General features: G+C 50.5%; 1 protein-coding gene and 1 long non-coding RNA gene across 2 annotated transcripts in view; both read right to left on the bottom strand.

Annotated features, from left to right (window-relative positions):
- The window catches only part of PPP1R16B (protein phosphatase 1 regulatory subunit 16B), a 96953-nt gene that overhangs the window by 38476 nt on the left and 40043 nt on the right, over nucleotides 1-18434 (bottom strand). The gene's annotated exons all lie outside the window — the stretch shown is intronic.
- On the bottom strand, nucleotides 1415-3731 carry LOC115273259. Its single transcript, XR_003900762.1, has 2 exons — nucleotides 3645-3731; nucleotides 1415-1860 (listed from the first exon to the last, which is right to left on the bottom strand). It is a non-coding gene; the product is annotated as an uncharacterized LOC115273259 (long non-coding RNA).

Here is an 18434-nt window from a genome sequence, read left to right as displayed (position 1 = left end):
ACAGAAGCCTCGTGGCCCCAGGTAGGAGAGGAAGAAATCAACACACAGCCGAGGCAGACTACTGTTGCATCGTGGCCAGGAGGGGGGCATGGGCGGACCAGGCTCCACATCTTCACCCGCTGAGAAACGCGGGGGCACAGATCCCCGAGAGCCTGCTGTCGCTCCTCACCTCTCCCCTCCCCCGGAGCCCCAACTCAGCTGCACAGAGCAGTTTCCTGTCAAGAGCGTGACCTTCCGAAACCGGTGTGCTGGAGGCCGCAGCCGCAGGAAGAAGGGTATTTTTATCCGGGCCCGGCTTCCTGTTGGACGGCTGGGGGGTTTCGTGTGCCGCTGTTCGGTTTTGTCACTTCTGGTACAGACTCAGCGGCCTTGCCGCCTCAGAACAGAGCTGCCTCCTAACAGGGTTGCTGCCTGCCACCCACTGCCCAAGGACCCTGTCCTCAGGTCCCCACCCCACAACCCCGGCTGCGGCAGGGCCACCTGTGAAACGTGCAGATACCAGAGCACCTGGCTGGGCAGGGGGAGATGGGCGCGTTTCTGCTACAGGACACGGGGAAACCCCCTCTTTTATCAGGGGGGAGCAGGCTGGGCCGGGAGGGGAGCGAGTCTGCAGGTTTTCCAAAGCTTCCAGAACCCACTGCTCTTGGCAAGGCCTGGTGTGGGGAGGGCCGGCCTGCTGCCGGAGGCAGAGTTAAGTACAGGACTTGGGAATGTCCTCAGCCCTGGGACCTGGATATCACGTGCTGATGCTCCTTCCCAGCAGCAGACGAAAATGGACTGTCCCCAATCGCCCTGTCCCCAAAACTCTGCTCAATGTGGGAACAGAGACCAAACCCATCAGCACCTAACAAGCCAGGGATGGCAAGAACACACGTGTGCTGGGAAGCCCCTGTGCACGCCTCTCACGGAGCGGGAATCAGCTCACAGAACCCCCACAGGAGCCCCGGGCTGGAAGGGGGCAGCCTCTCTGATTGCTCCTGTTTTACGGAGTCCCAGCGAGCCTAATCAACTTGCTAATCAAACCACGCAGGTGGCAGAGACTCCAGTAGCCCCACACTTGAACTCCATGCTTGCTCTGCCATAACCATTTCTACATGGGTGTTGGAGCTAAGCTGGACCCCAGGTCTGCAGAGCCAGGAGATCTGCAGCTGGAACCTTCCTGTTTCCTGTTCTGCCAGCATGTCCAGCTCCAGGCTCTGAGCCAGAGGCATGAAAAGGCTAGTCTGACCTTTGCTACAATCATTCCCACTCTGGCGAGAGAACACTAGAAGGCACCGTTGGGGGACAGGCAAGACACCTAAGCATGGCACGTGGCAGGCAAATACAGGTGTGGTGGCTAAGAATTCAGACCCCTTTAGCCAGTGACCTGATCCCAGGCATGTCATCTCCTCTATCTGAGCCTCAGTTTCCCCCGTCTATAAAAGAGGAGTTATAATTGCATCCGGTTATCAGAGAGGGAGATTATAAAGCATTGATGACGACAGTAATAACAGCAATGACAACATGATTTAGGTGGCCCTCACCACACACAAGCCGCCCACAGGAATGTGGAACCCAGTGTTCACGCTCTATATCACCCAATGGTGGCTCCAGGTGGTAAGCCCCTTTGGCAATCTTGTGGGATGACGGCAAGATAGAGGCAAAGGGCAGCCTGGGTGTGGCAGCCCGTTCTCAAATGCTGCCCACACCTCCCTTCCTCCCAGGCTTCGCACTGACCAGAGCTGACTGGCATGTGGCACCGTGGGGAGGAATGTGGCTTCCGAGGCCGGGTCTCAGAAGATACGGTGGGCTTGGTCTTACTCCTACGATCACTTGCTCTCGGGGAAGCAGCTGCCATGTCGGGATGACACGTAAGCAGTTCTGTGGAAAGACCGCGTTGTGAGGAACTGAGACCTCCTACCGCCAGCTGTGTGAGAGAGCCACGGTCAGAGCCACGGTCAGAGCCACGGTCAGAGCGCCACAGCGGAATGAGAATCTCCACCCCCACTCACACCCTCAGATGACGGGAGCCCTGGTGACGTATCGACTACAACTTCCCGAGAAACCCTGAGCCAGGACCAGCCAGCTACCAGCCCAGGCCTCCAGCACCCCAACCTGAGCCCACCCGCCCCACTGCCCCCAGACAGTCAGATCTCTGTTAACCACAGGAAGTCTGCACTGAATCCTGCAGCTGACTAAGGACTTCAATTCCCCACTGCCCTCAGTGCAGAAAACAAGTCAGGCGTCACCTGGGTCTCTTTCTTGTTGTAGGGACACAGCCCAGGCGTCCCTACTGTGTGGATGGGTCCTGAGGCACCCTCCTGAGCTAAGGTACCACTAACTTGGCTAGAGACCAGTGGAGAGGACACTGCCATCCGCTGCCCCCAGCAGCCACCCACGGTGCTTCTCTCCTGCTCAAAAACCTCTCATGGCTCCCCATTGCCTTCACACGTCTGTGGGCAAGCCCCCAGGCCCTCACAGTGTGTACCAGCAGCAATAGCAGGACAGAGGAATTCGCTAGAGATGTAAACCCTGTGGCTCTCCCTCAGACCTACTGAACCAGGAACCTTAGGGGAGGGCCCGGCGGTCTGCAGTTTGACAAGCCCTCCCAGTGATTCGAATGCTCCAGACTCCTCTGTCCTCATCCTTCCTGTATCTCCTGGGCTTTAGAAGCACTCCTCCACCCCCGTATCCCTCCACAAATATTCACCAGGCACCAGCTCCATGCCAGGTGTGGGCACCCAGCAGCAAACAAGACACACACCAGCTCCGCCCTCTTCCAGCAATCTCCCCTCCCCTCAGTCTGGAACATTCTTTCCTTCTGCCCACCAGCCAAATCCCTGCCCAGCCCTCATACCATTGTAGGAGACATTCAATAATCAGGAGATGAAGATTAAATGAGTGAATGAATACAAGACTCAACATACCACCTCAACTGAGTCTTCCTTGACCTTGATTTGGGTGTCTACACTGGACAGTGGGCATCTCATCCGGGGCCCCTGTCACCCTACACCATGGCCCGTAAGGTGCCATGAGCCCTTTGGGGCTGGGGAGCACTTCATATGTGCATAGCCCAGACTGGGATATGCTGTACATGTCAATGGTACTGGACTTGGAAGACTTACAAACCAAAAACAGTACGGAAAATGTCTCCATAACTTTTTGTACTGATTACACATTGAAAGGATATACTGAGTTAAAGAAAATACATTATACAAGTGAATTTCACCTGTTTCTTTTCCACTTGAAAAGAAACTACAAAATTTAAAATTAAGTAGGTGGCTCACATTCTTCTCTATTGACCAGCCCTGCACTAGACTGTACTTAGTCATATGACCATGGGCACAGATGTGAGCTCCGCGAGGGTATTTCTGCCCGTCTATCCTTCCTCCTTCCCTCCCTCCTTCCTTCTTTTGTCCCTTCCTTTCCTTCCACCTTGCCTCCTTCCTTTCCTTCCTTCCTTCCTCCTTCCCTCCGTCCCTTTGCTGGCTTTCTCCCTCTTTGCCCCTCAAGCATTTATTGGCCATCTGCTCTTGCGCTCCCACCATGAGGCCTGGCACAGAATAGGTGCCAGCACCATTTGCTGAATGAATAAACCAACACTCAGAAGCACACTGACCCAGAGATGACCCTAAGGGAGTTTTCCTCCGATTGAATTCCCATACCTGCTTGTTTGAGTGTAGTTTTCCCATTTCATTTCAAAGGAAGCCAAATTCCAAAGATGTCCTTATGTAACTCAGAGCTGGTACAAGCTTCCTCTTGTGGACGGGGCTCAGGTACACTCAGGTCCTGGGGTCAGGACGCTGTGTGCAGGACAAATTGTTCTCGAAGCTCCAGAAGGCTGCCCAGGGCTCTTTAGTGCCAAGCTCACCAGGGAGGGGAGATCACTGGGCTGAGCCATGCACTGGCCCCCAATCTTGTCCCCCAGGAGCTTGAGAGAATGGAGTCACAGGTGGGTCAACAAGACTCAAGCTTACAAGCCTGCTTTGGGGACTGCGCAAGGGTCACTGTTGGGGGTCACAGGCCTGTGTCCTGGAATCTCGGACTCGGTGCCCCTGACGGTGCCCCTCCCCATCCCCGCCACCCAGCCCTCCAGTTTGAGAGGCTGCAAGACACTGGGATCAGCCACAGCATCTCAGACGAGCTGCCCCTTGGGGCTGGGAAGGCAGCGGGAAGGCCAGCATGGGGGCATGGCTTTCATGCCCTGGGACCCACTCGCGCTAATGCAAGGCTGCGGCCCCCACACCATGGCCTGTCACCAGCAGTAACATCTCTCATCCTCCCACTGGTTCTCCACCCTTCCCAACTTAGCACTGAACCACCTATCCCTGCCTCAGGGCCCTTGCTTATATGACTGTTTCTGCTAGAATGCTCTCCTCCAGCCAACCTCCTCTAACTTTCTACACAGCTGGCTCCTTTTCATCCTTTAGATCTCCTCAAGTCCTTGAAGAGAACTTCCCCAACTGGCCTCCCTAACTACCCACCATCCTTTGATCCCCATCAAGGCACAGTAGGCAGTTTCGGGAGAGGAGGGAGGGCCACCTAAGCCTTAAAGAATTGCCTCTTCCCCTTTAAAGTCCTTCATGGGCCATGACACAGTGTTTCTGACATTCAACCACACACATCAAATATCTTCATGTGCAGGCTGGAAGATGCTCCCCACGTAAGAGCTGATGTTGTTATTCCTTTTTAATTTTTTTTTAATGTTTATTTATTTTTGAGAGAGAGACAGAGTTTGAGCAGGGGAAGAGCAGAGAGAGAGGGAGACAAAGAATCCAAAGCAGGCTCCAGGCTCAGAGCTGTCAGCACAGAGCCTGACACAGGGCCTGAACCCACGAGCCGTGAGATCATGACCTGAGCCGAAGTTGGACGCTCAACCAATGGAGCCACCCAGTGCTCCATGCTGTTATTCCTTTTGAATGAGTTCTAGAACAAGCATAACTAACTGTATGCTTCACACCACTAGGGTGGCTATAATCAAAAAGCAGACAAAACAAAAGTGTTGGTGAGGATGTGGAGAAACTGGAATGCTCCTATATTTCTGGTGGGAATGCGATGTGGTGTAGCTGCTTTGGAAAACAATCTGACCATTCCCTAAACACTAAAACAGAATTCCCATGATCCAGCAATTCCGCTCCTAGGTACATGCCCCCAAATCGTTGGAAACAGAAATTCAAACACAGGCACACTCATATGCATAGCCACATTATTCACAAGAGTCACAAAATAGCCCAAGATTAAAACAATCCAAGTGTGTACATATCTTTAGTCTTAAAAGGGAATAAAGTACTAATTCATGCTACAATCTCGATGAACCTTGAAAGCGTTATGCTAAGTGAGAGAAGCCATACTCAAAAGGTTACATGCCATAGGACTCCATTTATAAAGTATGGCCAAATTAGGTAAGGCCAGGGGGTTGCCAGGGGCTGGAGGGAGGGGAGAATGAGAAATGACTGCTTCATGGGTACAAAATTTCCTTTTGGGGGTGTGAAAATGTTTTGGAACTAGATGGAAGTGGTGGTTACAAAACATTGTAAATGTACTAAATGCCATTGACTTGTATACTTAAAAATGGTTCATTTTATGTGAATTTCACCCCAAACAGACAAACCAACAAAACATCTAACCTGTAGTGGTTAAAACAAAAAATCAGAACAGTACTTGCCAGCCAGTGGGTAGAGGACAGGCTGGGAAGGTGAACAAGGGAACTTTCTGGAGGGATGGTAAAGTTCAAGACCAGCACTGTCCAACAGACATATAATGTGGGCCACGTATGTACGTGTTTTTTTTATTTTCTGGTAGAAACATTAAAAAATAAGTAGGTTTTAATATTATATATATTAACACCTTTTTTCATGTTTATTTCTTTATTTTGAGGGGAGCAGGAAGAGAGATAGAGAGAGAACCCCAAGCAGGCTCCGCACTATCAGCACAGACCCCAATGTGGGGTTCAGTCTCACAAAACTCAAGATCATGACATGAACTTAAATCAAGAGTTGGATGCTTAACCAACTGAGCCACCTGGGCACCTCTTAATAATATATTTTAATCTGAATACTATATTTTTAACCTTAAAATTATTAAAATCATATATTTTATTTAACCCACTATGCCCAAAATATTATTATTTCAGTATGTCAAAATATTTTTAAATTCTGTATCTTGGGGAGCCTGGGTGACTCAGTTGGTTGAGCATCCAACTTCAGTTCAGGTCATGATCTCATGGTCTATGAGTTCGAGCCCTGCATCAGACTCTGGGCTGACAGCTCAGAGCCTGGAGCTGCTTCGGATTCTGTGTCTCCTTCTCGCTCCACCCCTCTCTTGCTCACACTCTGTCTGTCTCTCCCTCAAAAATAAACATTAAAAATATTCTGTATCTTGACTGTGGTGTTGGTCACACAAATCTCCATCTGCATTTTAAATACTGCAGGGCAAAATACACACACACAAACACATACACTAATGCATGCGCACTGGCCAAAAAAAAAAAAAAGAAGAGCAGGGTAGATGGATTGTATCAATGTCAATTTCCTGGTTGAGATAGCACGTCATAGTTTTGTAAGATGCTACCATTGGAGTAAACTGGCCAAAGGGTAAAAGAGATCTCTCTATTGGTTTTTTTTTTCTCTGAAATGAATCTAAAATTGTCTCAAAATAAGAAGGCATGAGTTTTGTTCAGAGGGGCGGGGACTTGAACTCCTGAAACAGAAGGCAGAAGCGGTGTGGGTATGCAGTCTTCATATGGCTTTACCGAGCACATACACTAGGCTGAGCCAAACCAGACCCAGCCCTTGCCTTGGTGGGGGTTGCAGGGACGCATGATGACAAGTCAACCAGTCAAATAGACAAAACCGTGTCACGAGGATGCCGGGCAGGGACCAGCCCCAGGCAGGGACTCAGCACCTGCCAAAAGCCTGTGACTGGACAGCCAACGCCAACTCACACAAAGAACAGGGACAGCTGATGGCTAACGTGCTTTGGAACCTTCCTCTAGGCTGGATGCTGTGCTGAGCAAAGCAAGGCTTTATCTAATGCTTGGTACAGCCCTTTTGAGAAAGGGGTCGTATTTCAATTTGGCCAAAAGAGAAACTGAGGCACAGAGAGGCTGAGTGGTGCGAATCGCCCAAGACTACCAACGAGCAGCAGACCTGAGATCTGAGCCCGGATGGTTCCGCTCCAAAGCCCCGGGGCTGGCCCGTGCACTCTGGTGCCTGACTCCCAGGCTGGGTGCCTGGTGGATCTTTAACCTCCCCCACCCCTTGGAACCACCGCCTTCCATCACTCCCATCAGCACCAGGTTGAATATTTGAGCAGTAATGTGCTGACACGGCCAGAGGAACCCTGACCACAGTGCCCTTTGCCCATCACTGCAGGGGGCGGGCCTTCCAGTGGGCTGCAGAGTGAATGAGTGTGTGTGTGTGTGTGTGTGTGTGTGTGTGTGTGTGTGTGTGTTCGCGTCCCCCTCTGGGCCCAGCCTTGCTCTCTCCTCAAGCACCTTTGAAAAACAGCAGTTTTAAGGGAGCCTGAGTGGTTCAGTCAGTCCAACTCTTGATTTCAGCTCAGGTCATGATCTCACAGATCATGGGTTCAAGCCTTGCGTTGGGCTCTGTGCTAACAGCACGGAATTTGCTTGGGATTCCCTCCCTCACTCTCTCTGTCCCTCTCCTGCTTACTTTCTCTCAAAATAAATAAACTTAAAAAAAACAGCATTTAAAAAAAGCAATTTCAAAAAACAAAACAAAACAAAATAGCAGTTCTTCATCAACCAATGAACAGATAGACAAAATGCAGCCTATTCATTCAAAGGACTAGTATCCAACCATAAAAAGGAAAGAAATGCTGACACAAGCTATAACATGAATACACCTTGAAAAGACTATTCTAAGTGAATAAAGTCAGACACCAAAGTCACATACCGTATGATTCCATTTACATGGACTGTCTGGAGTGGGTAAATCCATGGATTAAGAAGGCAGGTTCCTGTTTACCAAGGGCGGAGGGGAGGGAGCTGGGGAGTGACTGCTAATGAGAACAAGGTTCCCTTTGGGGATGATGAAAAAGTTTTGGAAGAAGGTAGGGGTGATGTTTCCACAACACTGTGAATATACTAAATACCAGTGACTCGTAGGCTTTGAAGTAGTTAATTTCATGTTATGTTAATTGCACTTCAAATTTTTGTTTATTTTTTTAATTTAAATTCATGGTAGTTAACATACAGTGTAATACTGATTTCACGAGCAGAATCCAGTGATTCATCTCTTACTTACAACACGCAGTGTTCATCCTGACAAGTGTCCTCCTCAGTGCCCCTCCCCGTTTATTGCCCCCACCTCCCCTCGATCAGTTTGTTCTCTGTACTTTTTAAATATTTTTAAAATGTTTTTACTTATTTTAGAGAGAGAAAGAGAGACAGCATGAGCAGGGGAGGGTCAGAGAGAGAGAGGGAGACACAGAATCTGAAGACAGGCTCCAAGCTCTGAGCTGTCAGCACAGAGCCTGACGAGGGGCTCGAACCCACGAACCGTGAGATCATAACCTGAGCTGAAGTCAGACACTTAACCAACTGAGCCACCCAGGCGTCCCTGTTCTCTGTATTTAACAGTCTCTTTTGGTTTGTCTCCCTCTCTGTTTTTATCTTTTATTTCCTTCCCTTCCCCTATGTTCAGCTGTTTTGTTTCTTAAATTTCACATATGAGTGAAATCATATGATATTTGTCTTTCTTTGACTGACTTATTTTGCTTCGCATGAATACACTCTAGTACCATCTGCATTTCAAATTTTGTTAAAAAAAAAAAAGAAAAACCCCATAGTTTCCACACTGCGGGGCACTTTAACTCCATGGTGGAGCCACAGAGAGCTGCGTCTGGGCCGCAGAGGGCCGCCCTCCACGCCAGGCTGCCCCAGCGTGCCCAACTGTGCCCTCACTGCGGGAAAGGACTCCCCACGCCTCACACCCCAGGCCCACAGTGAAAAACAAGCAGCCTCCTCTGCGCAGGCGCCCGGCTCCAAGGAGCTGACCGCACCAGGGGTCCGGCTGGGATACTCACTAGGTGGCAAGTGCTTTGCATGTCGTCCTATTTCATCCTCTGGACAACAGTCAGCCCCATGCTGCTGTTACTCCCATTTCACAGACAAAACAAAGAGGCTCCGAGATCAAGCTCGCCGCTGAAGTTCACCTAGCAAGCCCACGGTAGAACACACAGGCACCCCCTCTTCTGGCTACACACACACTCAGCCGACAGAAGACCGCCCACCCAGGGTGTGGGGGCTCCTCTGTTCCACAGCCCGGGTGAGGACCCTCCCTCCAAAACTAGAGGCAGCGACTGAACCTCACACAATTCTGAAACACGGATGCTGCATGCTGTCCTCAAATTAGAGACAGGCTCTGCACGGGGCTGACCAAGGTCACATGGAAGCCAGAATACAGACACGGGATCCTAGCAGACCTGGACCGAATGCTGCTTTGTTGCTTCCTGCCTGTGCCAACTTTGGGCAAGTGACAACTTCTCTGAGCCTGTCCCCTCATCTGCGAAGTCGAGCCCACGTTACAGGGATGCAGGCAAGGCAGGGAAAGGACTCAGCACTGTGCAGGGAGCAGTCAGAGCTGGGGCAGAGCAGCACACAGGCGGACAGGCTCAGGGAGGCAGTGTGCTGGGGGAAGCCCTCACTGCTCCTCCTTCTGGTCCCCGAATGCCCCAGGGCCATCTTGACCTCGCCAAGCCAGAGCCAGGTGCTTCCCCGGGCTCGGACAAGAGTCGTATTTGTCTTACACTCCAAATCAGAAACTCGGGCCATCCTGAATCCAGCCTGGCTAAGGGGACAGAGCCCAAGGGACAGAGAGGCCGATGGGACTAGGGCTGGGGCCACTGACATGATTTCAGGTCAACGCAGCCCACTTAATGGTGTTTTCCCCGCCAGAAGGAGGCCATGCTAATTAAGTGGAGTGTGCCCGTCTGCAAATTGATTTCTGCAGCTCCAACTCTGAGAGGGGCCAGCAGCTCCCAAACTGGGTCAGAGACTGCGAGTCCCTCAGAAGCACTGACTTCTTACCTGCACCTCTGCTGGTGTATGTATCACCCCCCCCACCCCCGATCCTGGTGCCTACGCTCAGGTCACTGACCAAAGTTTTAACCTCCAACTGCCCTGCCCACCCTAACGGGCACTGCACTCCTCTCTGAAGAGGCGGGTCCCCTGGCTACACCACAATGCCGGGCTTGGAGGCCTCGAGTGAACTCGAAGTCATACCTGGGGGTGGGGAGGGGAGGAGGAGGACATGGCCAGGCATCATGGCTGGTTCTGGGTCAAGGTCTCTGGGGCTGCAAGCCCAGCTCAGGGGCAGGGCCTAGCAGAACTCGCTGAGTTCATCAATGAGAACAGAAGGAGCCAGCCCAAAGTCCAACAAAGGCAAAAGAGGCATCTTGGGGGTTAAAGATTACCAGCTGGAGGGCCCAGGCTGAGGGGCAGAGCTCTGACGAGCCCTTCAACCATCACGGCCATCAGCCATGACCCAGATACGTGGTGAGGATTTCCTAACAGTAACCAAAGATTTTGTTTATCAGGGGCTTGCTACGTGCCAGGAAGGATGCCCATGCAGGTGACACATTTCTTTACTTAAACCTTGCAGCATCCTGTCAGTGTCCCCATTTTACAGATGGTCAGACTGAGGCTCAGAGAGATGGAATGACTTGCCCAAGGTTAGAGTAGAGTCAGGGCTCGTCCCCAGGCCTGGCTGACTGCCAAGCCCTTGCTCTCCACCCTTTACTAATCCCTTTCTTTTTAAATTTTTTTATTTTATTTTTTTTTTGAGAGACAGCGCAAGCAGGGGAGGGTCAGAGAGAGTGGGAGATACAGAATCTGAAGCAGGCTCCAGGCTCTGAGCTAGCTGTCAGCACAGAGCCTGACGTGGGGCTCAAACCCATGAACCGTGAGATCATGACCTGAGCCAAAGCCGAACGCTTAACTGACTGAGCCACTCAGGTGCCCTGCTAATCCCCTTCTTGATGATCTGTGGTGGCCCACCAGACTGCCGGGGTCTCACTGAGCCTTAGACTCGGATGTGATTCAATCACACTGGCCTATGAGCTCCCTGGGGTCAGTGCCCAACACCATCATGCTGCCAGGGCTGGCTACGTCTGCCCCTTGGATGCCCCCAAGGCTCAAGGGCCTGACCAATGGGGATGAAGCGAGGGTGAGCCCCAAGGATGTGTCCATAGGAGACAGAAAGGAGTCACACCCCGGGAGGACGTGGCGGGCTTCATAAGTCAGAGGAACCTGGTCGAAGAAACCTGGGACTCCCAGTGAAGGGTAACTGAGACCCTGGGGGTGGTGGCTGCTGTCTGGCCAGGGCTCCATTTTGCTGAGGGATTTGCAAACTGAGGCTGGGCTGGCTCCCCATGGACAACTGGGGAGATGGGAAGAGGCTGTCGGTGCAGGAGGTGTATGAAAACGAGGGCTGACAGAGAAGGCCAAAGACTGGCCCAGGGAACCACGCCAGATACCAGGACACCCTGTGTCACCACCCTCTCCCCTGTCCCCCCACAGAGCCGTCCGTGCAATCTTCCCATGGAGAAATCACAGGAGCACCAGTGCCCCTGACACTGTTCTGGGGCGACAGCCCACCGGGTCCCGGGAGATCTCCTATGACAGGTGCAGGAGGTCCTTACACACTGAGGAAGTCCCATGACCCCTTCTGTTGTACATACAGTGTGACCTCTAATTGCTGCAAAGCGGGGGCAACTTGGTGTGGAGATTGGGGCATAAGCCAGAATGCCTGAGTTCAGTTCCCCGGTCTGTCACTAACTAGCTGTGTGACTTCGGGCAAGTTACTTTACTTCCCTGTGCAGATGTCTCCACAGCCACAGAGACGGGGTAATAACAGAACCTGTCATAAGGCTGACAGGGGGATTCAATGAGTGAATCTTTATGAAGCACTTGTAGGGCCTGGCACATAGCAAGTGCCAGCAAGTTGGATGCCATTTAAGCTGTATGAACATGTTGAGGGCAAACAGTATATAAAGCAAAGTTCCCTCCACCTACTCCAGCCCTAAGCAAAGCATACTGACCAGACCCACCTGCACATAGTAGGTGCTCCAAAATTGTTTACTGCTAGCAGAGAACCTGCTGTGTGTTCCCCAAACTCTGTTTCCTTCTCTTCATGAGCACACGGCTAGAGGATCTGCCCCCATCGCCCCTGTAAAGGCAGACCACACTCCGGGTTCTGGTGAATGGAATGGCGTCGGAAGAACCCTGCCTTGTCACCCCCACACGCTCTCCATTCCTGGCCTGAATGGATGGGATCTGGGGGCTCCTGGGTGGCTCCATCGGTTAAGCATCTGACTTTGGCTCAGGTCATAGTCTCACGGTTCATGAGTTCGAGCACCGCGTCGGGTTCTGTGCTGACAGCTCCAAGCCTGCTTCGGATCCTGTGTCTCCCTCTGCTCTGCCCCTCCCCCACTTGTGTGTGCACACTCTCTCTATCTCGCTCTCTCCACCAAAAATAAATAAAAACATTAAAAAATTTTTTAAAAACACGAACATAAGATATCTCACTAACAAGTTTTTATATTGATTGCATGTTGAAATACTATTTCAGATATACTGGGTTAAAGAAAATATATCATTAAATCTATTCATAATTTATTAAAATTAATTTCACCTGTTTATCTTCACCTTTTTGAATGTGGCCACTACCATGGTTAGCACGATGCATGTGGCTTGCATTATACTTCTACTGGGTGGTGTGGCTCCGGAGGGCAGAGCCTTAAGGCCGAAGGATCCTGATACAGGTCACAGCACGGATGACAGTTACCCAAGGAGGGCCTTCTAGAGCGGGATGACCGTTGCCACCATCCATTTTAGAACATTCCAGAACCCCCAACAAGAAACCCTAGGCCCATCAGTAGTCATTCCTCATTCCCTAAGCAACTCCAGCCCCCGGTAACCCATGATACCGCCCCCCTCCCATCATTTTGGATGGTTACGTGAGCAAGACATAAACTTCAAAATGTCACAGCAATTAGCACCTGGTTGCAGACTAAAGATGGCCACAAATGGTGTGCATCAAACCCCTGCCACCAAAATGTGGGGTCTTCATCCCTTCTCCTTAAATCTGGGTGGGCTTTGTAACTATTCCAGACCTCAAGACAGAGGCAGCTTTGACTTCCTGGATCCTAGAACACGTGCTCCAGGAGCCCTGGGCTACCACGTAAGAGGTCTGACTATACCAAGGCCACCACGCTGGACAGGCCACGTGGAGAAGCCCTCAGACCACGTGGAGAGAGACAGAGATGCCTCGTCAGCTCCAAGAGGCCCCAGCGGCCACTACGTCAGTCATCCTAGCTAAGGTCATGGCAGAGATGACATTTCCCTCCTGCGCTCGATCTGAGTTCCTGACATGGGATGATAAAATGGTGGTTGTTTCAAACCACTGGTTGTGGGGGGGCCCTGGCGGCTCAGTCGGTTAAGCACCCAGCATTGGCTCAGGTCATCATCTCTCAAAGTTCGTGAGAACGAGCCCCACGTGAGGCTCTGGGCTAACAGCTGTGTCTCCCTCTCTCTCTGTCCCTCCCCCGCTTGCATTTTCTCTCTCTCCCCTCTCTCTCAAAAATAAAATAAATATAAGAATAAATAAAATAAACCACTAAGTTTTGGTATTTTTTTTATGTGGCAATAGAGATCAGAACCCCTCTCTGGTACTCTAGCTCCCCTCCACATCCCTACTTCCTCACACCTTGCTGGGTAACTTCAGGGAATTGATCAGTGGGCTCACTGCCCTCTGCGTGGCTTCGCAGCCCTGAATCATAGCCCAAATCTTATGGTCCAAACAGGCTGTCAGCTGGCAGGTCCATTTATTTACGCAGCAAATCAGGTTTGATCTTTCCCTCTGCCTCCCTGTCTTTTCCTCTCCACCTGCAAGTTTTCTCAGACCAGGATCCTCCTCCAAAAATGATACACTCTGAGTCGGCCAGAATCTGGGGACTTCCCTTCAGCGTAATCAGCCCTTGGGACTAACCTCCTAGCCTCAGGCTGCCTCTGTGTCCCCCTTGGAGACTCCCTGCCAGCTTCTCCCAATTACGAGGAACCCTCCCCCCCACCAAGTAACATGCAAGCAGCTGACCCTCTGGCCTGACAGCACAAAGTATCTGCTACGGACTGAACTGTGTTCTTCTCAAATTTATATGTTGAAGCCCTAACTCCTGATGCGATGGCATTTGGAGATGCTGCCTTTGGGAGAGAACTGGGTTTAGTTGAGGTCATGAGGCTGGAGCCTTTGTGATGGGATCAGTTGCCTCATAAGTGGCCCTGGAGGTTCTCTCTCTGCCATATGAGGACACAGTGAGAAGGCGTCCATCTCTAAACCAGGAGGATGAGTCTCACCAGAAACTGATTATGCTGCCACCTTGATCTTGGACTTCCAGCCTCCAGAAATATAAGAAAAGACATTTTCATTGTTTAAGCCACCTGGTCCATGGTATTTTGCTCTGACAGCCCTAGCTGACTAAGACAGAGTCCTAGTGCCTGGCTGACGTCCCCAGGCCATGGCCACCCAGGAAAGACTCGGGGGGTTTTGGCTCCCAAGAGCTATGCCCTGAGAGACACCTGGGTCAACGCAATCATCAGTCCCTGAGTGCCATGAGTCAGAAGCTGTTTATTAGCCAGAGCACACCAAGACCAGAATATACTTGCCAAAAATGGAGTTTTAAGAAACCTACAGCGTTGTGTGGGCTTTATGAATATATTTTCAGCTGCAGAGACAAAGATGGTGTATTTGACATGTCCTCAAACCTCCTTATGGATCTATCTGTATAAAATCCAACCCCCTCCATTAATTAGAGCTTAACCTTCAGCTTCTCTTAGTGAAAAACAATTTCACCAACCAAGAGCCTCTGGAGTGAATGGCTTAGCTTGGAACAGGCAGCTTATTAAATAAGGCATCACGTCACATATGACAACGAGATTGCACTGCTTTCATGAAATAAGGACAGTCAGGCTCTTTCGGGACCCAAATGTAAATTTTTTTTTGAATTAAAATGACTTCCTGAAGCCTGAAGGTGTTGCTATAATGTTTTGCAAGCACCTGGTGTCAAGAAATGTCTGAAAACATCAGCTGGGCACGACCCTTGACACGGCATCTGTCCCACTACATGCGGCAAAGGCTGGAAGAGAGGAGGAAGGACAACTCCCCAAGCCCAGTTTTCTAGACCTATGGCTCAGCCTGTGCAGATGATGGAAATTCACCATGGACTATAAATGTCTAAATGCAAACGAGGTCTGATTGCCAGTGGTGGGTACACCCTGGGGAAGACGGGCTCTAAATTGCAACTTTATCCAACAGACCTCGTTGGGAATGGCTTTGGAACACAGCTAACCGGCAGCTGCACCCACCCACAGGTGGGGCCCCCAGGCACTTGGCTTGTGTCTCAGGCTCCTCACTCAGGAGGGCTCAGTGAGCCCTGACTTCTGGACCAGACCTTCCTAAGTCCTCTTAAGGAGTGAAGGGGAAGAGGAGTGCCTGGGTGGCTCAGTCAGTTAAGCGTCCGACTTCAGATCAGGTCATTGGTTCGAGCCCCGCATCGGGATCTGTGCTGACAGCTCAGAGCCTGGGAGCCTGCTTCTGATTCTGTGTCTCCCTCTCTCTCTGCCCCTCCCCTACTCATGACTCCATGACTGTAGCATAAGGCTTTTAGCGTAGACAGTGCTCGCTCTGCTGCTTACCTAAGCAAGTAACTAGACTTTGCCAAGCCTCAGTTTATCCACCTGTAAAATGGGGCTATCAGTCATAGTTATTTTATGGTGTTGTCAAAAGGAAAATGAGATGATGCATGTGAAAACATACCACAGTGCCTGACACTTCAGTGGCCAATGGAAACTGGTAGAGAGAATGATGAAGGTGCTGAGGGGCAGTGGGGGTTCAGAGCTGGGCTCTGCTGAGACTTCTGGCAGGTGGTTTCACCCAGCGTTTGAGAGGCTGAGAGAAGAGAGAGCCCCTCCCCAAAGGGAAGACATGTACCTAGCCACACTATACCTACACACCACTGTCACACCAGTCTGAATCCTGGAGAGCTTCACCCTACTAGTTTATAGAGCCTGGGTTCGAGGTAACTGACACACACTCAGTTTGTTTCTCACCAGGAAGACCTAAGAAAGTGGCAAAATGGAGGTGCCTAGAGCAGGGCAGAATGCCCCTGCTCCAGGTCTGGGACTCTTCTACGGTCCCACGGCAGGAATTCCCACCTTGTTCTTACCGTCATTATCCAGTTACTTTTCCATTCCAACTAGTCCTTGACGGCCCAGCTACTCCTTCTCTCTCCAGCTAGTTCCTCATTGTCCAGCTACTCCCTCTCTCTCCAGCTAGTCCTTCATTGCCCAGCTTCTCTCTCTTCTTCTCTCTCCAGTTAGTCCCTCATTGCCCAGCTACTTCCTTTCTCTCCAGCTAGTCCCTCATTGCCCAGCTACTCCCCCCTCCAGCTAGTCCCTCATTGCCCAGCTACTCCCTCTCTCTCTAGCTAGTCCCTCATTGTCCAGCTATTCCCTCTCTCACCAGCTAGCCTCTCATTGCCCAGCTACTCCCTCTCACCAGCTAGTCCCTCATTGCCCAGCTGCTCCCTCTCTCCAGTTACTTTCCCATTACCTTAGCTGTTCCTTCACTATCCAACGCTACATCACCCACTCAGATGATCACTCATCGCCCAGCTACCCTACACTCATAGCCACTCCCCAGCTTCTCCCTCGTCTTTGCATTATCTAGAGTTAACATCAGTTTGGAACAAGCAAGGGAATCTTGGCTTTAGTCAGGACAAATCTGTCCTGGCCTATATATACATATCTCTGCAGGAAATTATGTCTTCCTGGACCAAGAAGCTGATGTTTAGAGACAGAACGCTTCCTGCTTATTATCTTTGAGGCCTTTGGTCTGGGTTCCTGAGAGTGGAACGGCAAAGCGCACATGGTGCAGGGCATGGAACGCCGCCAAGCAGAGCCGGGAGTCCCAGTGACCTGGGGCGGGGGGAGGGACCCTGGCAGGTTGGGTAGCATGGCCCTGTAGCAGTTCTCCTGGTTCCAGATGGGATGGCGAGCCCAGAGGTTCCTCCCCCTCACCAGGGCCCTGCCCATACCCTTCCTGCAGGTTGAGATGCTCTCTCCTAAAAGATGGGAGAGCTTCATTATGGATCTGATTAAATCAGAAGGAATCTCATCCCAAACTTGCCAGAAAACAAGTTATTTTCAGCATCCGTGGGCAGCAAATGAAGAAGAAAGTCATGAGCCGGAAGGAATGACTATGTAGAAAGCTTGCCCATCCACAGGAAGGTTGGCCACCATGTCTCTTTGACAAAACGTTAGGTGCCAAGGATCCCGGGAGAAGTTTTGCAAAATAATCTAGGGTATTCTTTTTTTTAATGACAAGGGAAGGGATCGTATCAATTCCAAAAGGTTAGAGAAAGCCATTTATAGAAGCTAATTAGGGTCCCTCTAAAGAGATTTTATAATTATAGATGGGTTTTGAACATTCAAATGGCCCAAGCCGAACAGCACAGGTACTTGTGGCTGCCTTACAAGGTGACACACGGAAATCGGGAGATCCCAGGCACCTAGAGCTCTCTAGTCTCAGTCAACAGTCCAGACAGAAGCTCTCCAGGGGGCAGGCGCTTCCACTCTAGGGAGTTTGAAAGAACCCTCTGATCCAAGCATCCTTTAAGTGTCACATCATGTGGGGTGGCCCAAACTTTTCATTTCCCACTGGCTTGTGACAAAAATTGCCGTAAAATGGCTTGATTTTCACACTAAAGTGTGAATGACTACAATCAGAATACTCTTCTATGAATGACTAATGGGAGGCTAGCAGTGAGTAAGTAGAGGTAGAGGAAATGGGGTACTTAGGGCAGTGGGGTGACTGGAAGAAGGGTCAGAAAGAAAACAGAAAAGATGTTAACCTTGCCTCTGGCCCATCATAACCAAGGCTAGCAGTAGATAACAGCAATAACTAACTGGCTATATCTACTGTCTAGACTGTATGTCTGTGAGTCTTCACAACTGCTATCCCCACAGTCACTATTCTCTCTACAGATGAGAAATCCAAGCGCAAAGAGATCAAGGCATTCACCCAAGGCCACAAAATGGAGATTAAAACTTAGTTTTATCTAACTCCCAAGGCCCATTACCTCTCTGCAAAGCTTCCCTACCTTTCCACCAAAAGCCCTCTTTGATTTGGTTCTCCCTACACCATCCATGTTTTTAAAGATTCTATCACTTGAGCACGCTGCATCTGTGAACTAATAACTCGCTCCATCTGGCTGATGATTATTTTTCTGTCCCTGCTTCTGTTTCAACATCGATCCAGACTTTAACCCCAATTACTGAGGGTTCAACATAATATTATGAAATCACATAAATCATTGTCATAGCTATGTAGTTAATAAGCAATCAAATTAAATAAACAGAACCATTCCTCAGTGCT

Source organism: Suricata suricatta, chromosome 12 (assembly GCF_006229205.1).
Source record: "Suricata suricatta isolate VVHF042 chromosome 12, meerkat_22Aug2017_6uvM2_HiC, whole genome shotgun sequence".
In the NCBI taxonomy this organism is placed as follows: Eukaryota; Metazoa; Chordata; class Mammalia; order Carnivora; family Herpestidae; genus Suricata; species Suricata suricatta.
The sequence above is the reverse complement of the archived record's forward strand: the minus strand, read 5'-3'. Positions and strand labels throughout refer to the sequence as shown.